This window comes from Nomascus leucogenys, chromosome 8 (genome assembly GCF_006542625.1).
Source record: "Nomascus leucogenys isolate Asia chromosome 8, Asia_NLE_v1, whole genome shotgun sequence".
In the NCBI taxonomy this organism is placed as follows: domain Eukaryota; kingdom Metazoa; phylum Chordata; class Mammalia; order Primates; family Hylobatidae; genus Nomascus; species Nomascus leucogenys.
This window is the reverse complement of record NC_044388.1, coordinates 42,296,127-42,317,061: the sequence shown is the minus strand read 5'-3', so window position 1 is coordinate 42,317,061 and position 20,935 is coordinate 42,296,127. Positions and strand designations below refer to the sequence as shown.

General features: G+C 43.5%; 1 long non-coding RNA gene across 1 annotated transcript in view; it reads left to right on the top strand.

Annotated features, from left to right (window-relative positions):
* The window catches only part of LOC100594610, an 82,636-nt gene that overhangs the window by 20,743 nt on the left and 40,958 nt on the right, over nucleotides 1-20,935 (top strand). Inside the window, exons 2-3 of the long non-coding RNA XR_001116157.2 lie at nucleotides 779-949; nucleotides 3,589-3,731. This is a non-coding gene — a long non-coding RNA (uncharacterized LOC100594610). The remainder of the gene's footprint in view (nucleotides 1-778; nucleotides 950-3,588; nucleotides 3,732-20,935) is intronic.

Here is a 20,935-nt window from a genome sequence, read left to right as displayed (position 1 = left end):
GTTTGTTAAAATGAAAAGTTGGTTGAATGTGATAATGTGAGTGAAAGGGCATTTTGTAAATTGTAACAGCCATTTTTGGTACTCTGACAGCCTTACTATTTCTGAAAATAAGATGGGGTATTTGACCCAAGGCTGAACTGATTCTGGGCTGATCCCTGGGTAGGATAGGGCCCCGGAAAAGGTCAGAGGAGGTAGAGGAGGTGCTCCAAGTTCCTGACTGGAGGCCTTTCCAGGAGCTGGAATTTGTGGTGATTCGCTGCTCTAGACCCAGGTCCCACCACGTGCCTCAGCTGGGGAGCACTTTCCAGGTCTGGCCCCACCCCCTTGGTGGTGGCAGAAGGATCAACATCCGCATTAGGCTGGCAACACCATGCTGGGACAGGCACCAAGAGGGTTTGGTACAAAGAGAGCCAGTGAGAGGGCTTGCAGGAGAGGCAGTTTGGTTCTCGTAGCCAGGTTGGAGGTGGAAATAAGAGCCATTTGAAGAATTAGTGGCGGATTTTAGCTGCAGTGGAGGGTGTGCAGCTTTGGGCAGGGCAATGGTCCTTCTCACCACCCCGGCAAGTGTTTTTTTGTCTATTTCTTTCAAGTGGAGATAATCCCTTCTACCTGGCCAGACAGCTAAACTGTTTTCGTTTTTTTTTCTTCTTCAGTAATAAATCTGCCAACCCTGCAGGGCTCGAGCCAAGGGCTTGCTTGCTGCATCTACACAGAGGTCTCATAAAAATGGTGTAAAACGAAAGAGAAAAATGCATATTTCACACTTTGTCTGTTCTAGGTGATGGCGATTGTCAACTCATTCCCGTTACAAACAGCCGACCTTCCTACCGAGTTCAAGTACCTTCTGCCTGGCCTGGAAGAACCATATCTCTCTGTCTCCCTCTTCCATTGGCCCTCACCTGCCCTCCCCTGAACACGCATTTTGCCTGACAGGAGGCAGAGGCGGTTGGTAAGTATACTACGCTGCCTTAGTGCTTTCCAGGAGGGAGGTGGCGTGAAAGACCCCAGTGCTCAAGGGTTCACGATGGACTCAGGCTGGAGACAGACGCCTCCATCCTCCTGCACACAGTCCTGTACCTGCTTCTGCAGTGACTCCCTCTCCCTCTGTGAAAACACATGAGGAATATAGGAATAAGGGTTATCTTCTACTGAAGACTGCCTAGGGTTTATTACAGGTAATTTTCAACTATGATCAAATCTTCAATGTTATTAGCTTGGTTAATGTTCAGCAGAAACAAACAACCTTTCCAACTTTATCTGCCCCCCTTCCCCTTTACAAATCTGCACATCCATCAAAACGGTCGCTTTAGACTTCCCAAACAGCCTATGTTTGTTCCCATCTCCTGGCTGTTCACACCTATAATTTTCCTGCATTGAATCTGCTCCTCCTGACTCTATTCTGTCCAGCTCAGTTCAGTCTACTTTCAAGGTCCACTTCCTCCTGAAACCTTCCTGGATTGCCGCCAGCCTATAGTACTCCCTCTTTACCTGGGACTCAGTCAGGAGTTACAGCTCACATCATTCTCTTCTTGGGTTGTCAATCATATACTGCTTTTTTGACAGTTTAAAAAAAGCTATTATCATTTTTTTCTACTTAACCGTCATTTTCTTTTTTGCTTAAAATAATTTTCCTTTATTTTAATTTAATTTAATTAATTTACTTTTTGAGACGGGGTCTCACTCTGTTGATCAGGCTGGAGTGCAGTGGCGTGATCCCTGCTCACTGTAGCCTCGACTTCCTGGGCTCAAGTGATCCTCCCACCTCAGCCTCCCAAGTAGCCAGGACTACAGGTGCATGCCACTACACCCAGCTGATTATTTTGTATTTTTGTAGAGATGGGTCTTGCTATGTTGCCCAGGCTGGTCTTGAACTCTTGGGCTCAAACCATCCTCCCATCTTGGCCTTCCAAAGTGCTGCGGCTACAGGTGTGAGTCACTGTGCTGAGCTTATGAATGTTTCTTATTTCTCTATTAGACTATAAGGTCTTACCTATATTTCTGTCCTTTACAGGGCCAAACACATCGTTTTTACTGTTTACCAAACAGGTGCTTAGTGAATGCTTGTCAAAAAAAAAAAAAAAAAAGGAATGAATGAAAATTCCCACTTGGGATGTGGGCGTGGCTTTGATGTTGTGGCCTTCTCTTTCTTCATTGGAGTAACAAGCAAGACAATTCCCACTTCCAGGGTATGGGGAGAGCCTTGACTTGCAGAGATGCTGCCTGTTGGATGTCCCCTCTTGTTTGGACGATGCTGGATATTAGGTGGCTGTTGAATATCGGTGACAGTCCCAGCACCTTCTGTATAGACCCTGAGATTTCCTCGTAGTAACCACATAGACCGTTGAGATTTTATGGTAGTGAGAAAAAACTAGTGCTTCTCTCACTGTGTCCCCCTCCCTCTGCGCCTATCCCACTCCTTTTTACATCCCTGTGTGCTCCCCACACACTGTCTGTATTTAATTTAGAGTAGGGAATTACTAATCGAATTTTCCTTCCAGCGTGTGGAGCGCCGCCACTGCTGCCTGCCATCTTGCTACGCCTTTGTTTTGTGCTTCCCACCTCAAGGCCACTGTACGAATGTGTTTGATTTGTGGTTGTGGTTTGTAGCTGTCACTGATTTCTTTGTTGTTGTTGTTGTTGCTGCGGCTGTGACTGTTTCCTTGCAGCTCAATTTTTAGCTGAGTGTTTGGGTAGTAAATATGGTTTACACCAACTGTGTTGGAAATAATGGCATTTATGTGCTGAAGTTATTTCCAAAACCTGTGATGTGTGTATACAAATAGATCCACGGCAGGGCCCCTAGACTGGGGAGAACACAGACTCAATAAAACCTTTGAGATGGAGTATAAACAGGTGTCTGAGACTAGGGCTAGGCCAGGCGGTTCAGAAAAATACCCCCCACCCCTGATGTTGGCTCTAAACTTAAGCTGTACCATAAATACCTTGCTTAGCGTTGGGGGAGGTAGGAGATATTTTTGTGATCATATTTATCTGCTAAATGTTCACTTATATCCTTTTGAGCTTCTCACTATAAACTTCTCAATTTTTCTATTCACTCACCTTCAATGGCTTTAAACCTTAATTGCCCTGGATCTTAGTATTGGAAAAAAATGCGCCAAGAAACAATGGGATTGGCCTATGAAACTGGCAGCCCTCTTTTCTTCCAAATAGTTGCTAGTCTGGGGGTTCTTCGGTTTATGGGGTGAATCTAACCATTTTGAACAATGTCTTTTAAACTGTATCATGTGACTTTGCTAATCCCAACCTCGGGCAGGGAGTACAGAGTTAGAGAACTCTAAGAGCGGGGAGTCAGGCTGCTATTGGTAGATGTGGCTGTAGCCTCTGAATTTGGGTGGAGCGGGTTTCTTTGATGCCTAGATTCTTTTATTTTTCCTTTTGTTTTTTGTTTTTTTTAAGAGACAGAGTCTTGCTCTGTCCACCCAGGCTGGATTGCAGTGGCATGATCATAATTCACTACAGCCTTAATCTCCTTGGCTCAAACAATCCTGCCTTAGCCTCTTGAATAGCGGGGACTGTAGGTGTGTACCACCACTCCTGGCTAATACTGTTTTTAAATTCTTTTTGTAGAGATGGAGTCTTGCTATACGGCCCAGCTGGTAACGCCTGGTAATGCCTAGATTCTTGAGTCCCTCCCTGGCTCATCCCTGGGAGCAGCACCGAACCCCAAGTCTGACACCTGTCCGGAAATTGAGCCTGAACATTGAACCTAGGTAAAGATCTCATTTGCTAAGAGGTCAGGAGGGATTTCAAAGCCGTCTCGGCTCTCTGTGCTGAAGGCTGCATGACAAAGGCAGAGGAAGGGTGTTTCAATTGTTCTCCAACTTGTAAATGCCAAGCAGAAATCTTGTTGCAGTTCCTAAATGCCATATTTTGGTGTGTTTATTGTTTCCCCCCCTAACGGGGAAAGATGGCGAATGGACTAATAATTCAGGAGCCGAGAACATGTTTATTTGATTTTTAGAGCTTTAGCAAATACAGTGTGTACAAAACCCGGTGCCAACAGCATGCATAATTCCTCCAGGAATGGGGCTGATAGGAACACAAAGCTTGCATGCTTCAAAACTGTAACCAATATTTACACATCTGAGTGACTAATGCTCTACTCTGAGCAGAACAATAGGCATAATAGGTACATTAATGCAGAGTATGCTCGTCTGGTGACTTGGATATTTGACACATAAACAAAGTTGTGGGGGTGCCACTGGGGGGAGAAGTGGAGGCTTTTTATCTACCTGTGTAACCATACACCAAACAGCAGGTTACAAACACACTCAGAAAATGCTGACCCAATGCCGTTCTTGTACCTCATATGCTGGATTGGCATATGATTTGCAGCGCTGCGGGAGTTCTGTAGCTGACCTCATTAGCAGCGCGTTTCCTGGCTTGTTAGCATCATATTTGTATAATTTACAGCACCTTCGTTTTTATGGAATGTGTTTCTTGTAGAGTGTAATGGCAGCAATATATTTAACCTATCGTATTTAGGAATGCTTTTACCGGAGGCAGCATGCAGATAGAAAGGGGACATTTTCTCCTTTCCTGCATGGGCCTTTTTTTTGTTTTGTTTTGTTTTGGCTTTTTGGCTGTCCCGTGTGTGTGTGTGTGTGTGTGTGTGTGTGTGTGTGTACGTTGCATACGTGTGTGTATGCTTTTGTGTATATACACATTTTCAAGTGTGAGTTTGCATACATGCATGCTTGTTTATGTATGTACATGCATATTTATCTGTGTATGCACGTTTGAAAGGGCCTGAAAGACACAAAGGGGCCCTAAAGGTGTGGTTCCTGCTTCCAAGTTTGGAGGCCACTTTCAAGGACTGTCTTGACTCCCCGGCCAACGTGTGCCTTTGGACTGTGCAGACCTCACAGGCCTAGATGCCTTGCTTTGAGAGGATAAAATTGCAAAATGGGAAAGGAGCCAGGCAGGTTAGATATTCGGGAGTAATGTTTTTAGGAGAGGGAGTAGGGGTGCTGTGAAGATGCTAATAAGGAAGGCAGAACACTAAGGCAAGTTCTCCAGTCTCCGTGACCTCCTGGGGACTTTTGTAGAAAACAGTAAGATGGAAAAATGGAAAGTACATGTCACTCAGGGACAGATTCTGCCCCAACTGAATACTTATCTTAGAAAAACATAGAGCCTCTGGATAGGAATGTGTACATTCTTCTCCTCTTAGAGACATGTAGGAAAGGTAGAAATGGCTGGAACCAAATACTTGAAAAGGGGTTAATGTGTTAATTTGGAGATCTCCAGGGGAAACCTTGTCCCAGGAGTCAGGAGTTCGGATCCCAGCCTCAGCCTGCTGCTGATGCGGCTGCATGACCTTGGGCAAATTGCTTGCCCATCTTGGGGCACAGTGTCCTTGTTTACAAAATGATGGGACTGGACTGGATGGTGATTCTCTAGAAGTGATGTTTTAATGCTCCCAGCCACTTGCCTATTCTGTTCCCGAAGGCAGATAAAGACAGAAGGCTGGGGTTCCCATCAACCACATCGTCCGAGCTGTGTTCTTGAGGGTGACTTGCAGTGACCCAGAAGAGAGAAACACGGCTCTCCAGGAACTGTCAGTGTGTCTTAGTTCCATCTCCTGACAGGGGGCAAAGAGTGTGTGAACAGACTAATAATTCAGAAACCAAAGGCATGGCAGGGTGATTTTTAGAGCTTAAGTAAAAACTGGCACCAGAGCATGCATAGCTGCATATTTCCTTCCCCTAATCACTCCTTGGCCTCAAAAAGAAATTCACTCCAGGGGCAAGACAAATAGGTGGGCCCTGGACTTTGTCAACCCACGATAAATGATAAGAAATTAAGAGAAACTATTAAAATGACTCGAGGCACAGGGATAAGGCTCATCCAACTGGCTGGTCAGGTTGGGGTTCTTTGCATCTTCCCTCCATCCCTAGCTTTGGAAATTTCAGAAATATTTCTTTGACTGCTATCTTTTTCAATCCTATACATTTTATCACTGACTAGAAAGGCTCTGGGTTCTTGATTTTACTTAATAGATATGCCCCTAAAACATCAGAATGGCTAGATTCCATGGTAATAATTCATGTAATTCAAATGCTAACAATTCAAAATGCCAAGTTTATATCCTAAATTTGAATGTAAGTTTATATTAAATTTTAAATGCACCAGGGTTGCTATTTGAAGTTACCCAGTGATGAATTCTTTGGTAAAGAAAAATAATTGGCTGGGCTCGGTGGCTCACGCCTGTAATCCCAGCACTTTGGGAGGCCGAGGCAGGTGGATCACCTGTGGTCAGGAGTTCGAGACCAGCCTGGCCAAAATGGCGAAACCCTGTCTCTACTAAAAATATAAAAATTAGCTGGTCATGGTGGCACGTGCCTGTAATCTCAGCTACTCGGGAGGCTGAGGCAGGAGAATATCTTGAACCTGGGAGGCAGAGGTTGCAGTGAGCTGAGATCGTGCCATTGCACTCCAGCCTGGGTGACAAGAGCAAAACTACATTTCAAAAAAAAAAAAAAAAAAAAAAAAAAAAGCTTTGTAAAGTCTCTAGCTTGTAACTGAATCCTGAAATATTTATTGAGCACCTATGAAGTACTTGGGAGTCAAATAAAAACTATCAAATTCTTGCCTTCAAGATGCTCTTAATCTAAATGTTGAATTGGGAATGGCATGCATTTTGCATATACACATTAGTATAGATAACAAAATGTGGACGGTTTCAGCATCCAGCATCCACTGATTAGGGTGTTTTCAAAATTCTATAAGACAGAGTTTACTATTATAAATGTTTGTTCAAAAACTCTCATTAGTTCCACTTGACTGATTTGGTAACTAGCTTGTCCAAAGTGATGATTAAAAAAAGGCTGTTGCTTATACACTGCTGTTAGGAATGTAAATTACTTCAGCCATTGTGAAAAGCAGTATGGCAATTTCTCAAATAACTTAAAACAGAATTACCATTCAACTCAGCAATCCCATTGCTGGGTATATACTCAAAGGAATATAAATAGTGCTACCATAAAGACACATGCATGTGTATGTTTATCGCAGCACTATTCATAATAGCAAAGACATAGAATCAACCTAAATGCCCGTCCATGGTAGACTGGATAAAGAAAATGTGGTATATATACACCATGGAATACTATGCAGCCATAAAAAAGAATGAGCTCATGTCCTTTGCAGCAACATGGATGGGGCTGGAGACCATTATCCTAAGTGAACTAATGGAAGAGCAGAAAACCAAATGCTGCATGTTCTCACTTATAAGTGGGGGCTAAACATTGAGTACACACATGGACACAAATAAGAGAATGACAGACACTGGGGGCTGCTGTAGGGTGGAAGGCGGAAGGAGGGTATGGTTTGAAAAAGCCCTATTGGGTACTATTCTTATTACCTAGGTAATGAAATAATTGTACACCAAACTGCTGTGACACGCAATTTACCTATATAATCAATCTGCACGTGTACTCCTAAACCTAAAATAAAAGTTTAAAAAGAGAAGTTGTTAATCTGCACTCAGATTAGAGGAGTGGATATGTAGTTGGATAAACTTCTTCCCCTCTGTTAAGATAGAAGTGATCTTTTTTACCCTCTCCGTGGCCAGTTCCTCCACTTTGGATCACTAGATCATCCCATTCTTTCTCACCGCCTTGTGATCTGGAACTACAGATTGCATGCATACTCTCCTTTCTCATTAGCACTTAAACATGGCCAAACTGCTCCCATCTTAAAAACGATGTTCCTGCCATAATCTCTTGATTTACTACCTCTTTCTGTCTGTTTCCAGCCACACTTTCTGAATGACCGTGTCATAGTCATCACTGCAGGTACTTTGCAGTCCACTTCGATGTGGCTTCTGCCCTTTACCAATGCCTCTGAAATTGTTCCCCAGGGTCACTAAAGAGCTGCAAGACACTAAATCTTACAGGTGCTCATCTTGTGAGCCCCCTCGCTAGCATGTGATCACTCTGTTCTGGGGCATCACCTTCTCCCGGGGTCTGCTCGCCTCTTGGTTCACTTGTCAGTTTACTTCATTAGCTTGGGGTTTGGTCCCTGACACCTTGTTGGAGTCCTTAAGGTTTTGACCAAGTCTCTCCTTTCTCTATTTTTCCCCTTGTCTAGACAATCTGTCTACATGTCACAACTTCAATGGCCTTTTGAAGGCTGCAGACTCTCCAACTCTCATGAGCCTCTCCTCCAACTTTCTACTAGGTAGCTCTTCTTGACTCCTTTGCCATACCAAAGAGAATACACAGTACAATGGTTCAAATTAAGACAAGTTTATATTTCTTTCACACCATAGTCCAGATTTCCTGGGCTTTCCAGGGAGGCCAAGTGGGTCCATGAAGTTGCCCAGAGATTTAGTTTTTTTTTTTTCTGTCTTGCGACTTTACCATTTAAAGTATTATCCTTTTCCACACAGAGAAAGCTGTCTTGAATGCACTGTTTCCAGCATGTTCAAAGTGGGAGAGGAAGTTGAAGGCAATCCGCTTTCTCTTAAGAAAGTGACCCAGTAGGCTGGGCGCGGTGGCTCACGCCTATAATCCCAGCACTTTGGGAGGCTGAGGCGGGTGGATCACCTGAGGTCAGGAGTTCGAGACCAGCCTGGCCAACATGGTGAAACCCCATCTCAACTAAACAAATACAAAAATTAGCCAGGCATGATGGCAGGTGCCTGTAGTCCCAGCTACTCAGGAGGCTGAGGTGGGAGAATCACTTAAGCCTGGGAGGCGGAGGTTGCAGTGAGCCGAGATCGCGCCATTGCACTCCAGCCTGGGTGACAGGGCAAGACTCCATCTCAAAAAAGAAAAAAGAAAAAACAAAAACAAAAACAAAGAAAGTGACCCAGTAGTCATGCCTGGCGCTTGTATACTTGACCTATGTGGCCATACCTAGTTGCAAGCTAAGTTAGGCAATGTGGTATTACCTGGGTGACTGAGTAGTCAGTTAAAACCTGGGATGTTCTATTGTGAAAATGAAAAATAGAAGGCCCTAGGCATTATCAACCCAGTGATAGAATAATAAGAAATTAAGTAAATCTATTAAAATGACCCAAGGGAAATGACAGGGATGAAGTTTGTCCAACTGGCTTGTAAGGCCAAGGTTCTTTGCACCTTCTCACCTGCTCTCCCTGGAGTGGCCGGAAACTCAGGACTATGCTGTGCAAGAGAAATACACTTCAGTCTTATTCGAGCCATTATATTGTGTATTGTCTTTGGTATTGCAAAGCAACCATGTGGCACTGCCTAATAGAAAGTTGGAGAGAGAGACTCACGTGAGCTGAGTGTCTACAGCACACATAACCCGCAGCCCCTCAGAATGATTATTGGGAGGACAGTTAGCTCCCTCTGCCACAGGCACCTCAGGCTTAACATCTCCAAGACTCACCTCATTATTTTCCCCCTCAAACCTGCTGCTTCTATGGTTTGATCATACTCTCACTAAGTATCCTCATCATATACCCAGTCGCTCAAACCAGAAACTTGGTATCATTCTTGAGTTCTCTCTTTCCCTCACTGCTGCATATCCAATCTTTCTCCAACCCTAGTCACTCATACCTCTGAAATTTTTTTTATTGTATTTTATTTATTTATTTTTTGAGACGGTGTCTCACTCTGTCACCCAGGCTGGAGTGCAGTGGTGTGATCATGGCTTACTGCAGCCTCAAACTTCTGGGCTGAAGTGATCCCCCAGCCTTGGCCTCTCAAAGTCCTGGGATTACAGGTGTGCGCCACTGCACCTGGTCTTAAATATTTGTAGATTCACACACTTCTCTCTACCTTGTTGTTACCAGCTTAGTCCAAGACATGATCCCCCTTTTTTGGATCATTGCAAAGGTTCTTAACTGACCTTCCTACGCTTAGTCTTGACCCTTCAGATCTATTTTCCATTTCATTGTCAAAGTTCCATTATAAAAATGGAAATGCGATCATATTCCTCCTGCTTCATATCCTTCAGTGGCTTTTCCTTAACCCCAAATTCTTCATGTGCTCTAGAGGACCTCGCATGATCTGGCCTCTGCCAGTCTCTCCAGGGTTATCTCATGCCTCCCTGACCTTGGTTCTCTCCAGTCCTAACACTTGATTCTGGTCTGTCAAACATACTAATCTCTCTTTTGGAGCACTCTTCTTGCCTCCCTCTCTTGCTTGTTAAATATTATTTAATTTAAAAGCTCAGTTTAGGGATGATTTTCTCAATGAGACCTTCCTCCTTTGTGCTAGGGCCGTCTCCTTGGTCTGTGCTCCTACTACCCCTTGTCATTCATCTTTACTAACACCGATCTAGCCAATAATTCAATGACAAGGAACTGTATTTGCGACTGTATCGTAAGCTCTAAGAAGGCTGGGTTACCTTCTTTATTTGATGAATAAGATATGTAAAAATATTTGGAAAAAACATGCTACCTTCAAATAATTCTTTTATTTATTTACCCACTGTTACATTAAGCAAGGTCTTTGTATAATGATGTATGGCTTACGTATTACAATGATAACAATAGCAGCTTCTGTTCATAAAATTATTACAAATGTACAGTGAAAGAAACAATTAGTAGTAAACACAAATGATATATAATACTTAATTGTAATAATAGCTCACATTTATATATACTATTTTATAATTGTGATGCTTTTACTTATATAACTTTATTGATCCTCATGAGACTCTGTCGGAAACGTCAGGTGAATTATTTCCACTTTACAGGTGTAAAAACTGAGGCTCGGTGAAGTTAAGAGATTTAACCAAAGTCCTTGACTTAATCAATAAAGAAGCCAGAGCATGAGTCCAGATCTCTTGAATTCAGAGCCAGAGTCCTGTCTACTGTGTCAGGCCTGACAGGGAACATGAAATACAACTATGCATATCTCTAGCTTCCGTGTCTGATACAGGCAGGCGTTTGATAATTACTTGTTGAACAAATATATGTACAAATAGATATACCAGTAGATCTGACAATATTACTGAGATTTTACACCAACACATAAGTCAACAATTATGGAGTAATAAAGAGAAATAATAAAATACATTATACTATACAGGAGAGAGATGTAATCTGGCCAACAGACTAGGTAATTGCTCTTAAGTGAGTTCAAAGATCACTTTAAATAACTATGTGGGTGTGGGAGGTCTATATCTACATCTCAAGAATCTTGAAACCACTGATGATGGGCTTGACAAAGGAGGTTTTATTATAACTTGGGACTTTATTGAAATGCAAGGTGTAAAATGTGTGAATAATACCTAGTTTGACTTTCCCCTATGCACAGGAAGAAACAGAAGGCTGCTCTCTCTGTCACTGGCTTGGGAAGGCTTAAATATTCTTCTGTCGAAACTTCATTCTCTCTCTAACCTCATCTGAGCATTGGAATGTGTTCTTGACTAAAGTGGGTACCAGGTGGCCATCTACAGAGCTTCTCCAGAACAGCCAGTGTATTCTTCTTTGGGTGGGGCATTTTGGGGTAGATAGCATATCCTTCTCTGGGTGGGGTATTTTGGGGTAGACAGCACCTCCATCAATAACATTGCTTCCCCCAAGGGGAGACCTTAACTCTGGGATGGTAAGAATTATCTTAAAGACCTACCATTCTGGTGATTCTAAGAGGGGAAAATTTGCCTGATCTGAGGGTCTTGCATTTTTAATTTTCTTGGTTAGTTTCATGGTTAGCTACAGGTATGTAAAGCACCTAGTATATTTGTTGAACATAATATGAATAGGTGCTCAATAATTGGTTATAATTATGAAGATAATGTAGCCAACTATAAAGAAAGTGCATGGACATGGGTTGAAACCCAGTTCTGACACTTATTAGGTGGCAACATAGCTTTCTGCTCATGAGCAAGTTATTTAAACATTCTAATCTTATTTCCAGCCATGAAAATAACAGTAGCCGTTTTGAGTGAGGTTGTCTACTAGGTCTTATATTCCTGTTATTTCTTAGCATTATAGCAACTTTGAATGCTCAAGTTTATAGGTAAGGTAACTGAGGCTCAGAGACATTAGTGATTTGCCTTAGGATGTGGTCATTTAGCTAATGTCAAAGCTAGAGCTAAATCCATGTCTGTCTGATTCCAACACCTGGTTATTTTCCACTTCATAACACTGCTTATGTGAAATAGAGATGACAAAAATGCTGAATTGTTGTGATGATTAGAGTCAGCACATGGTACATATTTGGCATTCAAAATAGTAGCTATCACTATTAATTGTGCCTTAGGTGATACAGAACAATCTACATATTCATATTAACCAGAGTCGGAAGAGCTTTGACATGTACTATCCACTAGGACCGCTGGTTGGCATATAGTGGACACTCGATAAGTGCTTCTTAATGTGTTAAAGATGTTGCAATGATCCATGTTAAAGGTCAAGTAATGTCTGAATTTATAGTTGGATTCTGTCCTTTTGCACCCCCACCACATACAGCTCTTTCACCTGTGAAAGTTTTGTGACATGCAGTAGGACAAGGAATTATGAGAAGAGGTTTTGTTGAAATAGCTGGCTTTTTTGGCCCCATCTCAAAATATATTGAGATAATTCAATATCTGTATGGCTAAGCAGACTCCTATCAGACCAACCCTCTACAAACAGGCATAACTTTAAACTCTAGGAAAAAAGTTTAAAATATCAGCTACCCAAAGGCACTGGAGAGTGAACAAAGGTGAGCAGATTCTCCAGGGATATTGATATTTGGAAGAAGGAAGAGTATGGGATAAGTTTTCCCCTTACTGAGGCCTTTGGCTGCAGTCAGCACCACATAGGGAAGTTAAAAACTTCAATAGAAAACCTGCAGTCTTTATGGCCAGAAGAACCAGATGAGAGATTTGGGCAACCACAGCTGCTAAATATAAACTTCACCCAAATCTCTGGTGACCGTGAATCAAGCATGTATGGAGTAGAACCCAAGAAGCTCAGCTAAAGATAGAAGAATTGAACTAAGATTTGAATTGACACCCAAGAGACAGTTTGCAATCTGAGTCTAATGAAGTTAATTACCCACTATAGCAACAACAACGACAACAACAACAACTCAACACTCTTCTGTGAAATATAACAGAATTTGGAGTAACCACAACACAACATTCACAATGTCCAGAATATAATCCAAAAATATTCGACACAGAAAGATCCAGGAAAACGTGAGCCATTTTCAACAGAAAACACTGTCACTGAAGACTGATCCCTACTTGGTCCGAATGTTGGAATACATAGATAAGATTTCAAGGTAATTATTATACGTACTCATTAACATCAGGGAAAATATGATTGAAATAAATTTAAAAAAATCTCAGTAGAGACACTATTAAAAAAACCAAATAGAGCTGATAAATAGAATATCTGAAGTGAAGATTCACTTAATGGATTTAAAAGCAGAATGGAGATGAAGGAGAAAGATTCAGTAAACTTGAAGATAGAGCAATAAAAAGTATCCAATCCTAAGAATAGAACAATAACAACAAAAAAATCCCAAACAAATAACAAATGAATAGAACCTCAGATACCTGTGAGACAAAATAGAAATATTGAACATATGTCTAACAGAGTTCCAAAAAAGGAGAGAGAATGGAGTAGGAAAAAATAATTTGAAGAAATAATCAGCAAAAGTATACTGAAAAATATGAAAATATAAAATATAAAAAATATGAAATATATTGACCAAGTAGAGATCGGTCTTCACTGATTTCCCAAAGGTGATGAAAGACATAAATTTACACATTCAAGAATCTTAGCAAGCCCCAAGCAGGATAAATATGAAGAAAATCATTTTTTGGCACATCATAGTCAAACTGCTGAAAACCTAAAAGATGAAAAAAAAAATCTCAAGAGAAAGGACACAATATATACAGGAGGACAATGAGTCAATGGAGGACAAAAAATAATAAAAGACCACCTTCAAAATTATAAAAGAAGAAAAAGACTTGTTCACCCAGAATTTATATCCAAGTGAAAATATTATTTAAGAATAAAAGTAAAAAAGAGACATTTTTAGATAAAAGAAAACTAGCTGAGTTCATCAGACCCACACTACAATAAATGCTAAAGAAAATTCTTTAGGCTCAAAGGAAGTGATATCAGATGGACAAGTGGATCTTCAGGGAGGATGAAGAACATAAAAATTGCTAGATACAGCTGGGCATGATGGCTCACACCTGTAATCCCAGCATTTTGGGAGGCCGAGGTGGGTGGATCTCTTGAGCCCAGGAGTTTGAGACCAGCCTGGGCAACATGGTGAAACTCCGTCTCTACAAAACATACAAAAAAATTCAGCTGGGCGTGATGGTGCACACCTGTAGTGCCAGCTACTCTGAGACTGAAGTGGGAGGATTACTTGAGGCTGGGGAGGTCGAGGCTGCAGTGAGCTGTGACTGTGCCACTGCACTCCAGCCTGGGTGACAGAGTGAGACACTGTCTCAGAAAAAAAAAAAAAAAAGAAAGGTAAATATAAAACACTCCTTTTTTATTTTTTTATTTCTTTAAAATGCATGTGACACATTTAAAGCATAAAATATTGCGTTAACTTGTGGTGTTTATAACAGTAGATGTGATACAAGTGACAGCAACAGCAGAAAGGATGGCAGAGATGGGAAGCAGACCTATACAGTCATAGTCTTTTTATATTTCGCATGAAAAGGCAAAATAGTAATTCTAGTCGATTGTGAAAAGTTAAGAATGTATATGATAATCACTAGAGAAAACAAACAAAAATAATGCAATGAGTTATAGAAAAGCCAACAGATACATAGATTTATTTTTCCCTGTCCCTCTCTGTCTGAAAGTCATCTTGATTACTAGTTGTCAGTGGAAACTGAAGAATGCCTTCATCTATTCATTCAGATGTGTATCCATCCAATAGATATTTATTGCACAGCCATGAGATTTTCAGACACTGTACTAGGCTTTGAGGATATAAATAAAATAGCATATAATCCTTACCTTCAAGGAACTTTGTTCTTCTCCCCCATGAAGACTCTTCTGACTTCTGCACTGGTGGAGTCCTCAATCTTGTCATTTTGGGGGCCATTTAGGGAAAGAGTTAGTGGGAACCTCAAAAACACCCATCTTTCTAGCTTCAGGTAATAGGTGCTCTAAGCAGACTTTCTATATGGAGAGGATGATGTTCTCTGATTTCTTTTCTAGCTGTAGTGGGAAAGATCTCAATGAGATGGGAGGTTTGGAAGGCTGAGGTTTATGCCCTTGACTCAGAGTGAGAAGACGAGGTTCCAGTCCTGCCTACTGCTCACTCAGCTGCGTGACTTTGCAATTCACTTAGACTCTCTAAGCCTCAGTTTCATCAATTGCAAAACTGGCTAGTAATCTCTGCCATTGCTCTTTAAAGAGATAAATCTAGCTCTGTTTCCTGGGTTCCAAGGTCAGTTTGGCTCAGGGGTCCACATGCAATACTTTAAAATCACGTAGAAATAGGTGTTCTGAAACCAATTCTCCAACTTGAGTCTTGGGCAGAATGACTGAAGACATTTACTTTGAAGTTTATGTTCTTGATTCAATTTCGTTTTCCTGTAGGATTTAATTTGATAGAGTGGAATACACATAGGCTTTGGTTTAAATTCTAGCTCTGCACTCACTAGGTATGCAACCTTGGATAGTATACTTCAGTTTTCTCCTCTATCTCACAGGGATAATAATGCTTAGATTGTATGGCACAGAGGACCAGCTGTCCACCAAAGAGTCTTGCTTCTCTTCTATAGTTTCTGGAAGCTGCTCAGCTAGTGCCAAGGAATTGCATCTGGGAGTGTGTCTATGACTAATTCTCATCAATCCAACGTGAGCAGAAGCTGATGCAGTCCACTAACAGGGCAGCCCCCTCCCCACAAAGCCCTTTCCTGGACAAACCTCCATGTTCTTTCCCCTTCAGACCTGGCACACAGCAAGAGCACAGCAAGCTTGGAAGCCACGTGTTGGAGATGGTAGAGCCACAAGGTTCAAGGCTGCTGGGGCCCTTAGTTACTACCTAGAGCAGAGCTACCCCACTCCTACAGATGCCATTTTAGAATGAGCATGAGTGACAAATGCATTTCTATTGTGCTAAAGCTGTCATACATTTTGGGGTTTCTTTTTACAGCGTTACCTTGTTCATTTAGAAAGCACAAGTTACGTAAAGCATCTGGCGTGTTATCTGTCACATGGCAGGGTTAAATAAATAAAAGTGCCCTTCTGCCTGACAAGGATATTTTTATCAGATTGGATGAGGAGTTGACATCATTTTTGCTTATGTTGTATTTTTGTCATCTACACATGCGACTCTCATTTCCCAAATAAGCCAAGCAGAGGTAGTAATACCAACCGCCCTCCTAGAGTCATTGAGAAATAAGTGACTACTCAGCAGGAATGTGAAAGCTGTGGCTGAGAGTATTCCGGAAACATCAGATGATAACTGGAAGGGGCAGGTGAGACTAAATGAAACTCAAAACAAAATCTTTCTTGAAAGGAGCAAATGTTGTTGGGCCGTTATCAGACAAGGAGTTTGGGGAGAAGCTGTTTTCCCTTAAGAAATCTTTCTGTTGAGTGTCCTTACTTAAAATGCATGTGACACATTCAGTTAGAAGTGTATATTCAGTCATTGACAAAGATGGGTCTTTGACCATCGATTACAGCTTCAGGGCAGGCTTGGAACTGAGAGGATGAAGGACTGTGTGACCATCTCCAAAAAACCAAACCCAGCAATCCTGTAGGTCCAAGGGCTCAGGGCAGTAAGAAAGCACCTTCCCCGTAGCCCACAAAGCGAGGCCTTGGGACGGGTGGATGGGACGTCTCTCTGCTCACCTCTGGTACCTTGTTGCCACCTGACACTGACTCTTCCTTGGATTTGTGTCATCAGGCCAGCCTAGGCAGATACCCAGAGCGGGTTCTGTGGCCCCTGGTTAGGTTAGCAATGTTTTCTGCCCTGGGGGCTGGGCCTGCCAGCACACTGGTGCTTAGGGCAGGCCTCTGAGAACTTGGAATCTGATTAGGCGGCTGTCACTTAGCCCCAAGGCAGTGTTCCTCAAGGGTCAGCCCAGGAGCAGGGGCTGAGGCAGGGTTTGAAGAGAGGGCGGAAGTCGAGAAGCACAGAGAAGGGGAGATCTCTCCAGAGCCAGAGGAAGGAGGAGCCAGCAGTGGAGGATGCAGGCGCTGCTGAGTGCCCGCCTGGGTTTTGGGGCCTTGCCCCCGCACAAGGAGCCTGCTCCAGGTTGGTCGGAGCACCCTGCCAGGCCCTTCCAAGGATGGGCAGTGCAGCCCAGGCAGTACATTCTGAGCAGCCGGTTTTCCTCCAGCTCTGCTCAGCGCGCTGTTACTTCTGCTGAGCTTAGCACATCTCCTCATCCCTCCCCTGGCTCAGTCCAGTGCAAACCAATTCTTCAGGCAGAGAGGAGTTTTGGGTTCAGATCATCTCTCCGCGGCTGCTTTCAGAGCACTGCCTCTCCTGCTTCCAGCCCTCTAAGCGGAGCGTGCGGTCCCCGATGGCATGGACTGGCCTGTCGCACACTCAGCAGCCTCCCCTTCCCAGGGCTTAGTTCAGTCCAACCAAGAGAACTGGAGAACCTGATCCACGCCTCCTTGTTCTAACTCACTTCTGCTTGACTACCTTGCTTTTGTTACTCAAAGTCTCTCTCTCTCTCTTCTCCTTCCCCCCTCTCCTTACAAATGGCTTTGCAGCGGCCCTGGGAGTGCACGGCAGCACCAATAATGTCTCCATGGTTTCTTGTTAGCTGCTCTCTAAGCAGGAAAGTGACTCGGCCTGACAATATAATTTACATTGCTGTATAAAACTATCTGTGGAAGCCAAGCTAATTTGTGCCAGATTAGGCTATTTGTCTCAGCCACTGTCTAGCAGCACAATCTATCAGAGGGCTGTTTTCAAATATCGCTTTTCAAGCGTGCCCTTGAGAGGCAGAAATTGATTGGGATCTTAGAGAGCAAAATTACAGCAATAACTTAAAAGAAACAATAATTACTGAATCATACCAGTGTCAGCACTCTGCAAAACACGAAATAGCCATCAAACCCCAATCCAATATATTCTGAAGCGAATTTATTGAATGGAAAAAGCAGTTGAGTGAGGGTTTTTCTCCCCCTCCTCCCCTTCCCCTGTACATATGGTTATCTCAAAACCGCAAGTGAATGAGTCGATAATTCTTGTCATTGACTGCTCCATTTTCACGGAGTTAGAGGAGATCCATTAGCCGCCCCCTGCCGCACCGGCTCCCTCTCTCCCTCGCTCCCTCTCTCTTTCTCTCCATTGCCTCTATTCATTTGCTAGTCTCTGCTCTTCAAGCAAACAAACGTGTATAACTAATCATCTGTTAAAATGCAGAGGGCCCCTAATAAATCTCTGCAGTTGAAATACTTTAATGGGTAATTAATTGATCCTGTTCCAGAGGAGTAATAAGATAATAAATTAGACAATATTTCACTCAGTCGTGGCAGGCTTCTAGCTAATGGCGCTGTAGGGCTAAGCTGAAGGATAATAAATTAGCCAGAAATTAACTGCTAAGAGCTTTCTGCAGAGAAATCGGCTGACAAGTGAGTCACACGCGTGATTCAGGGCTTGACTGGTGAGGTGGCAATCTCGGTGAATATGAACTTGTGCTTCTGCAGGGGGTCTGGGGATGGGGCATGCTCAGTGGGCCCTGGTGGGATCATGTCCCCAGCCTGAGAGAGCCTGGTGGGCGACACCCCGAGTGCGTGCAGCAGACCTGTGTCGTTTGCTTGTACGCTGACCCGGTTCCTTGGAGCTGAAAAGTCCGGAACATCACGCCCTCTCAAAAATAGTTTTTTCCCAAGTCATCAGACTTGCTGAGTTTCTATGGATTTCACCCGCAAAACCTTCAGCCACCAAGCTCCGTCCACTGCTTCCTTGGCAAATACATATATAAGGATGGATTGAGCCTCATACTCTGTTACCAGAGAGGGCGTCACAAAAATTAAGCAGAAAAAAGAGTAGGGAGGGACGGAGTGAATTACATTTTTCAACATGTAAGAAGTATTTGTTTTGGGGTATGATGGAGAAAACCTCTTGGTTTTATTGAGGAACTTGGGGAGGGTGATGGGTCTTAATCGGCAAGAAGTTAGACCTGGACGGTCGGGTGGGCCTTTTCTTGAGGAAGTAGCAAGTCAGTTTCTCCATGGAGGAATGGCTTGGCATAACAGTGGAAGATTGGAGGAGAACTCAGTTGGTTATCTGAGGTGGTTTGAGTTATTTCTTGCTGTTTTTTACTAAATAGCTGTGTGACCTTGTGTAGGTTACCTCAATTCTCTGAGCTTTGCTTTGCCTATCAGTTAAACGGTGTTGAGATGAATAAATTAAATAAGTCTGCAAAACTTCCAGTTCCATGTCTCATCCACAGGAGAGGCGAATTTAATGCTACTTATTACCTGGGGGTCAGTGGGAAGGGTTATCATTTATAAGCAAGGGAGATGGCAGACAAGGAAATGAAAGGGGACTGGCAGTGGGAGACAGCAGGCTCCTCCACTTACTCTGGAATAAGAACCTGATCACTTGTACCCACACCCTGCAGCCTGTCCAAACTAAGGTGAGCTCACCTTCTGCTAGAACAGTGTCTCATTGCTAATGGTAAACGTGGGTGGGTTAATCTTCTGAGTCATGGTGACTGTAAGGCTTAAATAGAGCTTGATTGTTTAAATGAGATAATGTAGATGTGGAGCCCAGAAAGGAGAAAGTCAGGGGGCACTCCCAGGTTCCTGGCTTGGGTAGCGGGCTGCAGTTCCTGCCGTCTCTGCATCACAGTGAGAGGGAACACTTGTCCTGCCAGAGGGGCCCTGGAAAATGCCTGTGCTGATCTTTGAAGCCTGGAGCTGGGTTCCGTTGCTGCTTCTGCTGCTGCTGCTGGAGCCACGGCTGCCCGAGGAGCCTGTTGTGGTGGCTTCTTCTAGTTCCTCACAGAGTCCCTGAGGACAACAGATGCACACACGCCTTGCTCTTGCCCATGCATCTTGTCCTTTGCCTCTTACCCTGGAGTTTTCTGTTGCTGTTTAGGCATGAAGTGAATACTGCGGCTCCCACTTAGCACTAGGGCATGTGCATCCTTGAAGCACACTGGTGTTAACACCCCGGGCGGGGGACATACATTGACCAATAAGAGATGGCCACCAGTGGGTAAATTGTTCTCCTTTTCTCCCCCGCGTGGACTCTTTGAAGATGGAATGGCTTCCGTCAGCCTCTTTGAAGATATCCTTTGACACCAAGCAATCAGTTTCTATAAAGCTGTGCCCCACTCAGCCAGGGGGCCCTCTTCTCCTGACTCTCCCTTCTTCCCAGCCCCCTCCCTTTCCCCCACTCCTGCTTTCCTGAGACGGCATTCCCTAATAAAGCACTGACACACGAAACAACCAAAAAAGAGACAACACCTGTGAACCCACAGCCTGTCCTCATGACCATCGGGAGTGGTGGCACTGGCACCCCCTGCCTTGCGTCAATGCTCTTCATCTTTCCGGGAGGGCATCCACCTGGGCAGTTCTTGGAAGACAAGACCCTGCACTGTCTCTGGTGGACTTCAGGGTGGCTTGGAACCACAGTCAGCAGCCCTAGGATGGTTCTTATTCTGAGGGAGATGCTGGGCCTCCTGAGGGCCTGGCCTGAAGGGCTGTAGCAGAACATGTTCAACTGGGAGCTGCACGCTGCCTACCGAAAATCAACAGGAGTTTCCCAGGTAGAAATGGCCAGGTAGGTGGAGCTCACACAGTAAGGGTCCATTAACTGACATTTATTTTAAAAAATAAACATGCCTGTAATCCCAGCAATTTGGGAGGCTGAGGTAGGTGGATCACTTGAGGTCAGGAGTTCAAGACCAGCCTGGGCAACATGGTGAAACCCCACCTCTACAAAAAATACAAAAGTTAGCCAGGCGTGGTGACATGCACCTGTCTCAGCTGCTCGGGAGGCTGAGGCAGAAGAATCGCTTGAGCCTGGGAGGCACAGATTGCAGT